General features: G+C 44.8%; 1 non-coding gene across 1 annotated transcript; it reads left to right on the top strand.

Annotated features, from left to right (window-relative positions):
• Positions 1 to 11,287: 11,287 nt before the first annotated feature.
• LOC149297997 (small nucleolar RNA SNORA35) lies at positions 11,288 to 11,419 on the top strand. Its single transcript, XR_016272467.1, has one exon. It is a non-coding gene; the product is annotated as a small nucleolar RNA SNORA35 (small nucleolar RNA).
• The last annotated feature ends 340 nt before the right edge of the window (positions 11,420 to 11,759 follow it).

Below are 11,759 nucleotides of genomic sequence, written 5' to 3' on the forward strand. Positions count from 1 at the left end.
GCGGTGCAGGGAACCTGCATCCTACTCCCCGATACGCTCAGACAGCCTCCCCTGCCAGCACTTCCCACGGAGGGGGGGTGCCGGCACGGGAGGTTGTCTAAGCGCATCGTGCGGTTGTCTAACCGCACGATGCGTTTTACCTCTGGCCCCCCGCCTGACTTACCGGAGCAGACTCCCGGGTGTCTTGCGGGGCCGGCGGCGGACATCTACGCAATACGCGTATACAACTTCCGGTGCCGGCACGCCCGGCACCGGAAGTTGTATACGCGTATTGCGTAGATGTCCGCCGCCGGCCCCGCAAGACACCCGGGAGTCTGCTCCGGTAAGTCAGTCGGGGGGCAGAGGAGGACAGTGGCAGCATATCTCGGGGGGGGGGGGGACAGTGGCAGCATATCTCGGGGGGGGGGACAGTGGCAGCATATCTCGGGGGGGGACGACAGTGGCAGCATATCTCGGGGGGGGGGGACGGACAGTGGCAGCATATCTCGGGGGGGGGACGGACAGTGGCAGCATATCTCGGGGGGGGGGGACGGACAGTGGCAGCATATCTCGGGGGGGGGACGGACAGTGGCAGCATATCTCGGGGGGGGGACAGTGGCAGCATATCTCGGGGGGGGGGACAGTGGCAGCATATCTCGGGGGGGGGGGACAGTGGCAGCATATCTCCGGGGGGGGGACAGTGGCAGCATATCTCGGGGGACGGACAGTGGCAGCATATCTCGGGGGGGGGAACAGTGGCAGCATATCTCGGGGGGGGACAGTGGCAGCATATCTCGGGGGGGGACGGACAGTGGCAGCATATCTCGGGGGGGGGGACGGACAGTGGCAGCATATCTCGGGGGGGGGGACGGACAGTGGCAGCATATCTCGGGGGGGGACGGACAGTGGCAGCATATCTCGGGGGGACGGACAGTGGCAGCATATCTCGGGGGGGGACGGACAGTGGCAGCATATCTCGGGGGGGGGGGGGGACAGTGGCAGCATATCTCGGGGGGGGGGACGGACAGTGGCAGCATATCTCGGGGGGGGGGACGGACAGTGGCAGCATATCTCCGGGGGGGGGACAGTGGCAGCATATCTCGGGGGACGGACAGTGGCAGCATATCTCGGGGGGGGACAGTGGCAGCATATCTCGGGGGGGGACAGTGGCAGCATATCTCGGGGGGGGGGGGACAGTGGCAGCATATCTCGGGGGGGGACGGACAGTGGCAGCATATCTCGGGGGGGGACGGACAGTGGCAGCATATCTCGGGGGGGGACGGACAGTGGCAGCATATCTCGGGGGGGGGACGGACAGTGGCAGCATATCTCGGGGGGGGGACAGTGGCAGCATATCTCGGGGGGGGGACGGACAGTGGCAGCATATCTCGGGGGACGGACGGACAGTGGCAGCATATCTCGGGGGGGGGGCCGGACAGTGGCAGCATATCTCGGGGGGAGGGAGGACAGTGACAGCATATCTCGGGGGGACGGACGGACAGTGGCAGCATATCTCGGGGGGAGGGAGGACAGTGACAGCATATCTCGGGGGGGGGACAAAGTGGCAGCATGTTTTTTTTGGTGCTTTTTTAAAGAAAAAAACTTTTTCTTTAAAAAAGCACCAAACTTTTAGGGGGCGGCCTATATCCGAGCCAATACGGTATATATTTAGCATTCGAGACTCACCAATGTGCGGGCCACTAGTACCCTGACCTGTAACCTAAACATGTTGATGCGTTACTTGGCAACCACGACGTCATCAACGTGCGCTCTGGGAGACAAACGCGTGTTGGCCGGTGTATGTGCTGATGCCTTTTGTAAAGTATTTTCGGGTCTGTCAGGATCGTGCGCGGCCTGTGTAGAAGTCGTAACAGAGATCGCTGACAGAGAGGGGATGTAAAAGCAAGCGACTGAAGACAACAACTTCCTGGGACGGATCTCGAGTGTGCGTTGCCATGGGTGAGCCCCTTAATCTGTGTGATGCATACAGTCTTCTTTGTAGGGATTAACCCTTTGGTTGTCGGCTTGTCGCGTTATGAAAGTGGTCTCTTGGGACCAAAGGCCAAACTGAATCCCCTATGTTGGGTAAATAGAGGCTGGTTGAGCCCTTCTTGCATATAAGTACTCATAAGGGGTCTGGCTTCCAGAATCATAGACGGGATACAACGATTTGGCTCTGGCACTTTAACATAATAGGAAAGTCTATGCTTCTGGTTCTCGGTTACTGGATCTGCTCCATTATTATTTTCCTGCTAATCGCGATTGGGCAGCCAAAGGCAAGAACATTTCCTAACTATGTGTACACAGCTTGTATGTTTGTCACTATTTTTACAAGGTACCCCATATATATATATATATATATATATATATATATATAACGGTATATGTCAGAAATTTCCATGGTTTTGTGGGGGAAAAAAAACCAAAAGCATATTTTGTCCAGACGGTGTTAATGTTGTACATAACTGTTACACCTGTAAACTGCTGATTTCTAATGGAAGATCTTTATAGGCGTACGGAGGCTCTTTATCACTGTGTTCCAATAGCACGTTGTGTTCGCTAATTCATACGTTTAAAAGGTTAATTTGTCATTAGAAAACCCTTTTCCAATTATGTCACCATGCCGTCGTTAGCAGTCAAGGGGTTAAACCTAAAGGCCCTATTAACCATAACTGCCCCTAAATTAACCCTAAACACCATAACTGCCTCTAAATGTACCCTAATGACCCATTTACCATAACTGCCCCTAAATTAACCCTAAACACCCCATTAACCACGACTCGCCCTAAATTAACCCTAAACTCCCCATTAACCATGACTGATCCTAAATTAACCCCCACCTCCCCTATCTTTCAGCATCCCAAATATTAATTTTATACTCAGATGAGTTGCTGAGCAGTGTGGACGCTATACGGAAATGGGCGGGGCCAATCATCAGTGTGGCTGCAGGGAGGGACTGGGAGAAAAAAGGGGCTGGGCCAATCATCGGAGGGACTGTAAGTAGTAACTGCTGCGAGTCACACTGAATGAAACAGATTATAAAATGAGGGGTATTATTCAGAGCATTTGCTGTGGAAAATACCCTCATTTTATAATCTATCAAAAAAATTGATTCAACTAGTCAATAATGAAATTCGTTGGCAATGATTTTCATTATCAATTTTATCGATTAGTTGTTGCAGCCCTATAAACCAGTGACTAACACTTTGTTTAAATTCTTAAACTAAAAAGAGATGTTGGTGTGCCTTATGGCTTTGTTTGAAATGAGCATGGCGTATAGTGAAAAATTGTTGTATAGCTACCGGCAGCCATGTGTACGCCGAGGAACTATAAAAGAATGTCAAAACAAAAGAATTGCGTAGTCCCCCCTTTTGTTCTAACTGGATTTCTCTTTTAGATCAAAATAACACAGAGGAACGTCTTAATGTCTTGTTGGTGGGTGAAGGAAATTTCTCCTTCTCCCTTGCCCTTTGCAATACCAGCCAAGACAAATATCGTATTACTGCCACCTGTTATGATGCTGAAGATACAATATGCGAAAAGCCCTTTGCCTGCCAGAATGTACAGACACTTCGAGACAAAGGTAAAAGCGGAGGAACGATTTGCAGCGGATTGGTTAAATTACTATCTAGACGTAGTTCAATGTAAGTTCTCATTCTCGTGATGTTCCTACTGTTTTCTTTCGTTGCACTGTAAGATTTTGAACTAGGATTCATAGAATTCCATTAGGGAGTTAAACTCTGACACACAGCTCGATGTACCTTTTATTAAACAACGTCTCACACTAAAAGAAAGTAGGATATTGGCAATCATGCATGCATTTGCTAGACGTGTAATGATGATCTGTTATGTAAGTTTGAATGTTCTGCCTCAGCGTGACATTTACTCTCCAAGCTGTCCTTAGTGAAACCATTTCTTAAGGCTTTTTACAGAAATTTGGAACTTGGCTTATTGGTTTGATTAGCCAATGCCATGATTCACTCAGCGGTATAAATAATATAATCTTGAGTTTCTTCTCTTCAGGAGCTATAACCTACTTTGGAGTGGATGCAACAAGACTTAAAGATCATGATTTGTCTTCCAATGCACCTTATGATAGAATTATTTTCAACTTCCCTCATTGTGGAAGGAAGGCTGGTGTGAAGAAGAACAGAGAGCTGCTTGCAAATTTTTTTCAAAGGTTAAGTATTAACTGGCAACCAGTTCATTTTAAATCTTTGTTTCTCAAGGTGTAGAATTGTTGATGGGAAATGGTCCAAAAGGCAACGTCCCATTGATATCCCCAAACGCTCTTCATGCATGCTGGGTAAGATGGGTCAAAAGAACAAAAGTGTGAACATTACACAAAGTGATGATGGAGCAGACCACATATGGAATTAATGCAAGCAGCCAGATTGGCAGGTCCAGGAGCAAAAAAGATGTGTCACTGTAAAATGGGACAAGATATAAAAATTTAGGAACCACGGCATTTTTGTTTTAAAGGCAAGAATTAGTGATCATTGACAGTGATACCTATTCTTTTGCAGCTGTGCAGATGTTTTAACCCAGAAAGGGGACATCCATGTGGCCTTATGTAAAGGACAGGGTGGGACTCCTGCTGACCGTCCAATGAGAGAATGGCATAACAGCTGGCAAGTGGTATCCATGGCAGCCAGAGCGGGGTTTGTTCTGAGTGCAGTTGTTCCCTTTGCCAGTGATGTATACAGTGGGTATCAGTCCACAGGGTACAGGTAAGTTGATGGTGGATCTCCATGTGTCTCTGTATTTTAAATGTATTGCCAGAAATCATTCCATTCAGGGATTAAGAATTGCTACTATCTATATAACTGCCAGCATAATGTATTTACCATATTTGCTCGATTATAAGACGACCCTGACTATAAGACCCCCAAAAATCTGAATATTAATTTATGAAAAAAAGCCTGAATATAAGACGACCCTATAGGAAAAAAGTTTTACCAGTAAATATTAATTCATGTAAACTATGTGAACAATTGTTTGTTAATAAAAGCTACGATTGAGAAAAATATTTTGTTTTTATTTCCTTTTTTCAACCTGCCCCCAGGCTTGCCACTCTGCCCCAGAAATGCCTTATACCCTCTATATGCCACTGTGCCCCATGATATGCCTTTTGACCCCCCTATGTGCCACTCCAGAATTGCCTTATACCTCTATATGCCACTCTGGCATTTAGGGGGTTAAAAGGCATATAATGGGGCAGAGTGGCATATATGGGGGTATAAGGCATTTCAGGAGGCAGAGTGGCGCATAGAGGGTTAAAAGGCATTTCTAGAGGCAGAGTGGCATTAAGGGGGTTAAAAGAGCACTCTGCCTCCAGAAATTACAACTACACTTAGTCCGGGCGAATCGCGTAGAGCTCTACACGCTGCCCGGACTAAGCACCAGGGACTCAGAGGCACCAGTAAACTGGGGGGGCATAACACAGGAGGTAGATTCCCCTCCCTCCTCCAACCTTACCGGTGCTTCTGCGTCCCCGGTGCTTAGTCCGGGCAGCGTGTAGAGCTCTACGCGCTTGAGCGGAAGTTGTCTACGTGAATCGCGTAGAGCTCTACCTGGACTAAGCACCGGGGACTCAGAAGCACCGGTAAATTGGAGGGAATAACACAGGAGGATCCAGGTCCCCTGCATCTGAGTCCCCGGTGCTTAGTCCGTTGTCCTCGCTCTACACGCTGCCCGGACTTAGCACCGGGGATTCAGAAGCACCAGTAAGTTGGGGGGCGGCATAACACAGGAGGAAGATCCAGGTCCCCTGCATCGCTGTGGGGGATCTGGATCTTAGTCTCATAGTCTGACCTATTTGAGGTCTGATTATAAGACGACCCCAATTATAAGACGAGGGGTATTTTTCAGAGCATTTGCTCTGGAAAAAACCTTGTCTTATAATCGGGCAAATACGGTATATTGTAAATAGTTTATTCAAGTGAACACAATTCTTTCAAACCAAGGACCTGAGGCATGCCTGTAGGGCATACTCAGCTTTCATGTGCAATAAAGTGCGTTTGATGGTTTGAGTGTCCCTTAACTCATGTCATAAGGTTTTCTTTTTTCTTTGCCTGTTTAAGATGCCGGTAATCTGTTGCAATAGCATCTACTAATCATGCACCATGAAGGTTGTATACGGTACATGCTTTTCTTAACAGTCCACAATAATGTTTAGCTCCTTGCTCTTTGCGTGAAGGTTTCACTTATACATTTGATATTATTCAGCAGCAGCTCATGGGCCTCTGCTTTGCCTAAAAAGTTAAACATATCTTGTGGTCACTGAACACATGGATGTTTTATATAATTGTTTGTGCCCGTTTCTCTTTGCCACAGAAGCCAAGAAAAATCATTTCTTGTGGATGGCTCATTGAATCATATCTTCACCAGAGGTTTGCCAGTGGAGAACATGATTCCGCTGGACATAATCAGTATGTTAATGGAAACGCCACCTTCTCACCAGACCCCAGAATGGTGTGATAAAATGTAAGTGCTAATGATGGCTGTCTAGTTAGGTACTAATGCGTGTATGTTCCATTTGTGTGATCTCACTATATGTTTGCGGTTTGTTCACTAAAGTAAACTTGACTTCACTATGCATTATAAAGGTCCACCACTGGTGTGTATTTGCTGCAGGAGCTGCCTGGCTCACTGGCTGGCTTTTTATAATGTATGTTAAATCAATGAGTGTTCAGAATTTTCTTATGCATTATACAGTCTAGGTGAGTTCAGCCCTTCCTGCTCAAGAAAGTTGCCACTGTTGTGAAATGAGGCATTTGAAACTCCAATGCTCTTGCAAGCTCTTCTGCTAACTCCCTATTGCCCAAACTCATGGAATTGCCAAAATAGCTTCTACATAAGCATGTTTATGTAAAATATTGTCTTGAAACATCCCCCATCAGTCATTGTCTAGCTAAGCAGGATCTTGCCAGAATCATTATGATCCATCAAATCATACTTTTGGAAAATACAAGGAACATTTAGTGTGTCCAGCTGATAACTTTTGACAACTTCAATAATAATCTGTCTGTTGTATATGGCATATATTTTTAGATTTATAATTACATCTCATTAAGAGGTTGTTCCTAACATTATATAACAATGTCGCTTCTTTCATTTATGTAGTGGGGATTTACTGAGAAGAGATCCATGTCATCCCACCAACCTACTCAATGATAAACTTGTGGCCTTCCTTGGCCAATCCATGATCCTAAATCATTTCAAAGACACATTCCCTCTTGTACGTGAGACTTGTGTTTCTTCTGCTTGTCCTTGGCAATTAGAGTCTCAAGCCAGTTTGTATTATATCCGGACTACTGACAAGAATGAAATACCATCAAGGGACTTTCATGATCTTCAGGAAAAGAAGGCTTCTTGTGATAAAAACACTTATGTGATGGATGTCCATGCAACATGTGATGAAAACACAGATCAGAACTTTAGAATCAGTTACTTGAGGCCATCACTGACACACTGTATTGACTGTATAATTAAGAAAAATCATATTTCATCCAATTCTCTGTATGTTTTAAGTGGGCCTGTTTTTAGGAAGTGTTTAATATCACCGTGGATTATGCCAGTTTACCGTGAGACTCTTATCATGTTGGGCTTTCAGAGTAACGATGCCACAACCAATCATCAACTGCTGATTGATGCTGTTGAAAAGGCTATGATGTCTCTAGTGACTTTTACATCCAGTGAATCTATTTGTTTTGTTAAGAATGAATTAGAATCCTGTACAAATGTGAACCCTTTAACTGCTCACCAGAAGCTTACTGGTGCACATTATACGATTAATATGTCAGCACCTGCTTGTAATGGAGATCAAGTTGTAGGACGTATAATTTCAGTTTTACCAGGGCAGCTAAGTAACAACTTTGGTCTTCTACTGGTGACAATTAATATAGACCTAATAACCTTGCTTCTTTTAGATGTCCCTGATTGGCGACTGCTCTGGACAGCAGATGCTCGATTCATGCAACAGTACAAGCATCACCAGCTAAAACCCTTTCAAACCTTATCTTTGTATTCGCCATACTATGTCCATGATGTCAGCTTCTGGGTCGGTGAAGGCTCAGTGTTTGATGATATAGAGTTTCACACTATTGTCCAAAGAGTCTCCAAGAGGACTGTTGTTCGCATTCAGCTACAGGATCGATTTGAGAACTCCCCAGCCAGAAAGACCAGCCTGTGTTATCGGGTTATCTATCAGGTGTAGCACCCGATGTGGTCTTCTGCTGCTGTAGCCCATCTGCTTTAAGGAATGGTTATATGAGTTACTGTTGCCTTTCTGTCATCTCGAACCAGTCTGGCCATTTTTTCTTTCACTTCTGTAAAGTATTTTTCAAATAAAAGTCAGAAGCTGTGTTTTTGGTTCATTTTTTCAACATATTCTATAATTCTTTAATAGTAAATTAGATGATATGATTAAATTAATGGTATCTTGTCCTGAACAAAAAAACAATATTTGAATATTAATTCAGGAATTCCTCTATAGGAAAAAAGTTTTACTAGTAAATATTAATTCAATAAACTATGTTTCTATGTTTAACCCCTTAACGTCCATTGCCGGGTCAGGCACGTCATGCAAAACAGTCAGTTAACGACCTATGACGTGCCTGACACGTCATGGCGTTACATTTTTTCAGAAAGCAATCAAAGATTGCTTTCTTCATTCAGATGGTGTTGCTGTAATGCCTCGACATAGAGGCATTCGGCAACACAGAAAAAAAACGCTGGGGAGCGGTTAGATCGCTCCCCGGAGCGTTTATAATAGCTAATAAAAAATACGGCGTTTCGTTTAAAAATGGCAGCGCCATGCCGCCGGTAAAATTGTTTAGGAAGCGATCGGCAATCGTTTCCTTCACTAAGTTGGTGTTACTGAAATGCCTCGATATCGAGGCATTTCAAGAACACCAACTTAGTGGAAAAAACGACCTTTGATCGTTTCTTAAACTAAGTTTCTAGTGGCAGGGAGCCGCCATGCTTACCTTGCCTTCCAAGATGGCGCTGCCCTTCTCCTGGCAGTAGCCTCAGAAGCGATTACAAATCGCTTTCATCACTCAGGGGGTGTTGCTGGATGCTATCAGCATCCACTGATTGACACCCAAAGCCTAAAGATCACTCAGGAGAGTGATCTTGATTTGCTCAGTCAAAGGCAATGTTTATAAACATTGCCTTTGACCGGTAAAGATCTGCCTCCCTCCATCACTTGCTTTTAGTGAGGGAGAGAGACAGATCGTGAGAAAGCAGGTACACTTTGATAAAATCTTATCAAAAATAAACATTTACACAAAAGGCTCTTATAAGAGCCCCTCTTTTTCTTTTTAACCCCTTCCTTACTGTTGATCACTGCATAGGCAGTGATATTGCACATCAGCACTTTTTTGCTGTTTGTGCTCTTTTATTTTATCCACATTTTTTCAGGTTTATTTTATATTGTTTTATTATTTTTAGCACCTTTTTTGCTTACTGTATTTTTTTTATATATATTTTATTTTCTTTTTCATTTTACCGGCTAGGGGTTAATGATGAAGCGCAGGTATACTGCGGAGGAGGCGTATGATTTTTTGGCCTCAGATTCTGAGGCCACTGACACAGCGTCAGATTTTGATGTTGGTCAGTTCACAGATACATCTAGTGATGTATCTGTGGCTGCTGGGTCCGCTGCCACAAGTAGTGGTGGCAGGGCACCTGAGGAGTGGGTAGCACCTAATAGGTATAAGCCAGCTATCCCTCCTTTTACTGCAATTCCTGGCATCAATATTGATGTTACGGGATTCACCCCATTGCAGTTTGTGCAGATTTTTTTGGGAGAAGATATCTTGGGAGACATTGTCTCCCAGTCAAACCTTTATGCCCAGCAGTACCGTGCTGCTAACCCCGACTCCTATTTTGCAAAGCAGCCATGGACCCCCATTGACGTGCCAGAATTTCTTAAATTCTGGGCGTTAACTATGCTCATGGGAATTATTAAAAAACCCTCCATCCGCTCCTACTGGAGCACCAGCCCCATCCTTAGTACCCCCATTTACACCCAGTCCATTGGTAGGAGAAGGTATGAAATGATTCTTCATTTCATGCATTTTAGCAATAATAGCCTGTGCCCCCCTAAGGAGCACCCCCAGTTTGACAGGCTCTATAAAATCCGCCCCCTGATTACCCATCTCGCTGCCAAGTTTGCAGAGGCTTATACACCTGGAAGGGATATCTGCGTGGATGAATCTCTGATGAAGTATAAAGGAAGGTTGGGATTCAAGCAGTATATTCCTTCCAAGCGCTCCAGGTATGGCATAAAATTGTATAAGCTCTGCGAGAGCGAGACTGGGTATACTCAGGCTTTCCGGGTATACGAGGGAAAGGATAGCCACCTTGACCCTCCAGGTTGCCCAGAACATCTGGGCACCAGTGCCAAGATTGTGTGGGACCTAATATTCCCACTTATGAACAAAGGCTACCACTTGTATGTTGACAACTTTTATACAAGCGTCCCTTTGTTCAAGCTGCTGTGTTGTTTTGACACAGTAGCTTGCGGTACTATTAGAAAGAACCGCGTGGGTTTCCCACAAGATCTGGCACAAACCCGACTACGAAAGGGGGAGACCTCAGCTCTACGTCAAGAGGAGCTCTTGGCATTGAAGTTCATGGACAGAAAAGAGGTGTGCATGCTGACTACCATCCACGATGAGAAAACTGTGGAGGTTTCTGTCCGTGGCAGAGCTGGGGTCACTAGAAAGCCAGTGTGCATCAGGGCCTATAATAAGAACATGGGTGGAGTTGATCTGTCAGATCAAGTCCTACAGCCCTACCTCATTATGAGGAAGGCAAAGGCCTGGTACAAGAAGGTTGCAATTTATATCATGCAAATTGCGACGTACAATGCTTTTTTGTTGCACAAAAAAGCAAATCCCGTAATGCAACTGTCTTTTTTGCAGTTTCAACTTCAAGTTATTTCGGGTATCTTGTACCAAGATGCACCTGTTCCCCGGGCGGTGACAGAGTCTAATAGAATTGGGGCTACCCATTTTATTTTTAGACTTCCTCCCACAAAGAAGAAGCAGAGTCCCCAAAAAAGATGCAGGGTATGCTACAGCAGGGGGCAAAGAAAGGACACCACGTTCTACTGTCCAGATTGCCCTGGAGAACCTGCACTCTGCCTTGGTAACTGCTTTAAGCTGTACCACACAACTGCCCATTTTTAATTTTTTTTTTGTTTGTTCCTGTTCCACTATTATATTTTTTTAGATTTTTTTGTACATTTACTGCTTTTTAGATTTTTTTTTTTGCTGCACCATTTTTGAGCCTTTATTTGCACTGACAAGTGACCTCTGTGTCTTTCCCATGGCATGAGGGAATCGCTTAACGGTGCTAGATCAAATCCCTTCTTGGAGAAAGGTCAGGCTTTCTTGTAGCCTGCCCCTTCCGAAAGTTGGGTACAAAAAAAGTTTTTTTTAACGGATGTCAAAATTTCAAATTGAAACCGTGAATTACGCATGTCCCAAATGTTACCTTTTAGCCCCCACACAACCTGACAAACCATGTGGGGTATCACTGTACTCAGGAGATGTTGCTGAACACATATTGGGGTGTTGTTTGACAGGGACATATACCATATATATTTATATGTATAACTAAAATCCAATTTGTGTGAAAAAAATAAAAAAAAATTACTATTACAAAGTTTGACAAAGTGTGGTTGTATAATTAGTGTATGGAAAGGGTTAAAATACCAGCATTTGAAATACCTTGGAGTGTCTAGTTTCCAAAAATATATGGTTTCA

Source organism: Sceloporus occidentalis, unplaced genomic scaffold (genome assembly GCF_023333645.1).
Source record: "Sceloporus occidentalis isolate IW3139 unplaced genomic scaffold, rSceOcc1.0.p SCAF_35, whole genome shotgun sequence".
Classification (NCBI taxonomy): domain Eukaryota; kingdom Metazoa; phylum Chordata; class Lepidosauria; order Squamata; family Phrynosomatidae; genus Sceloporus; species Sceloporus occidentalis.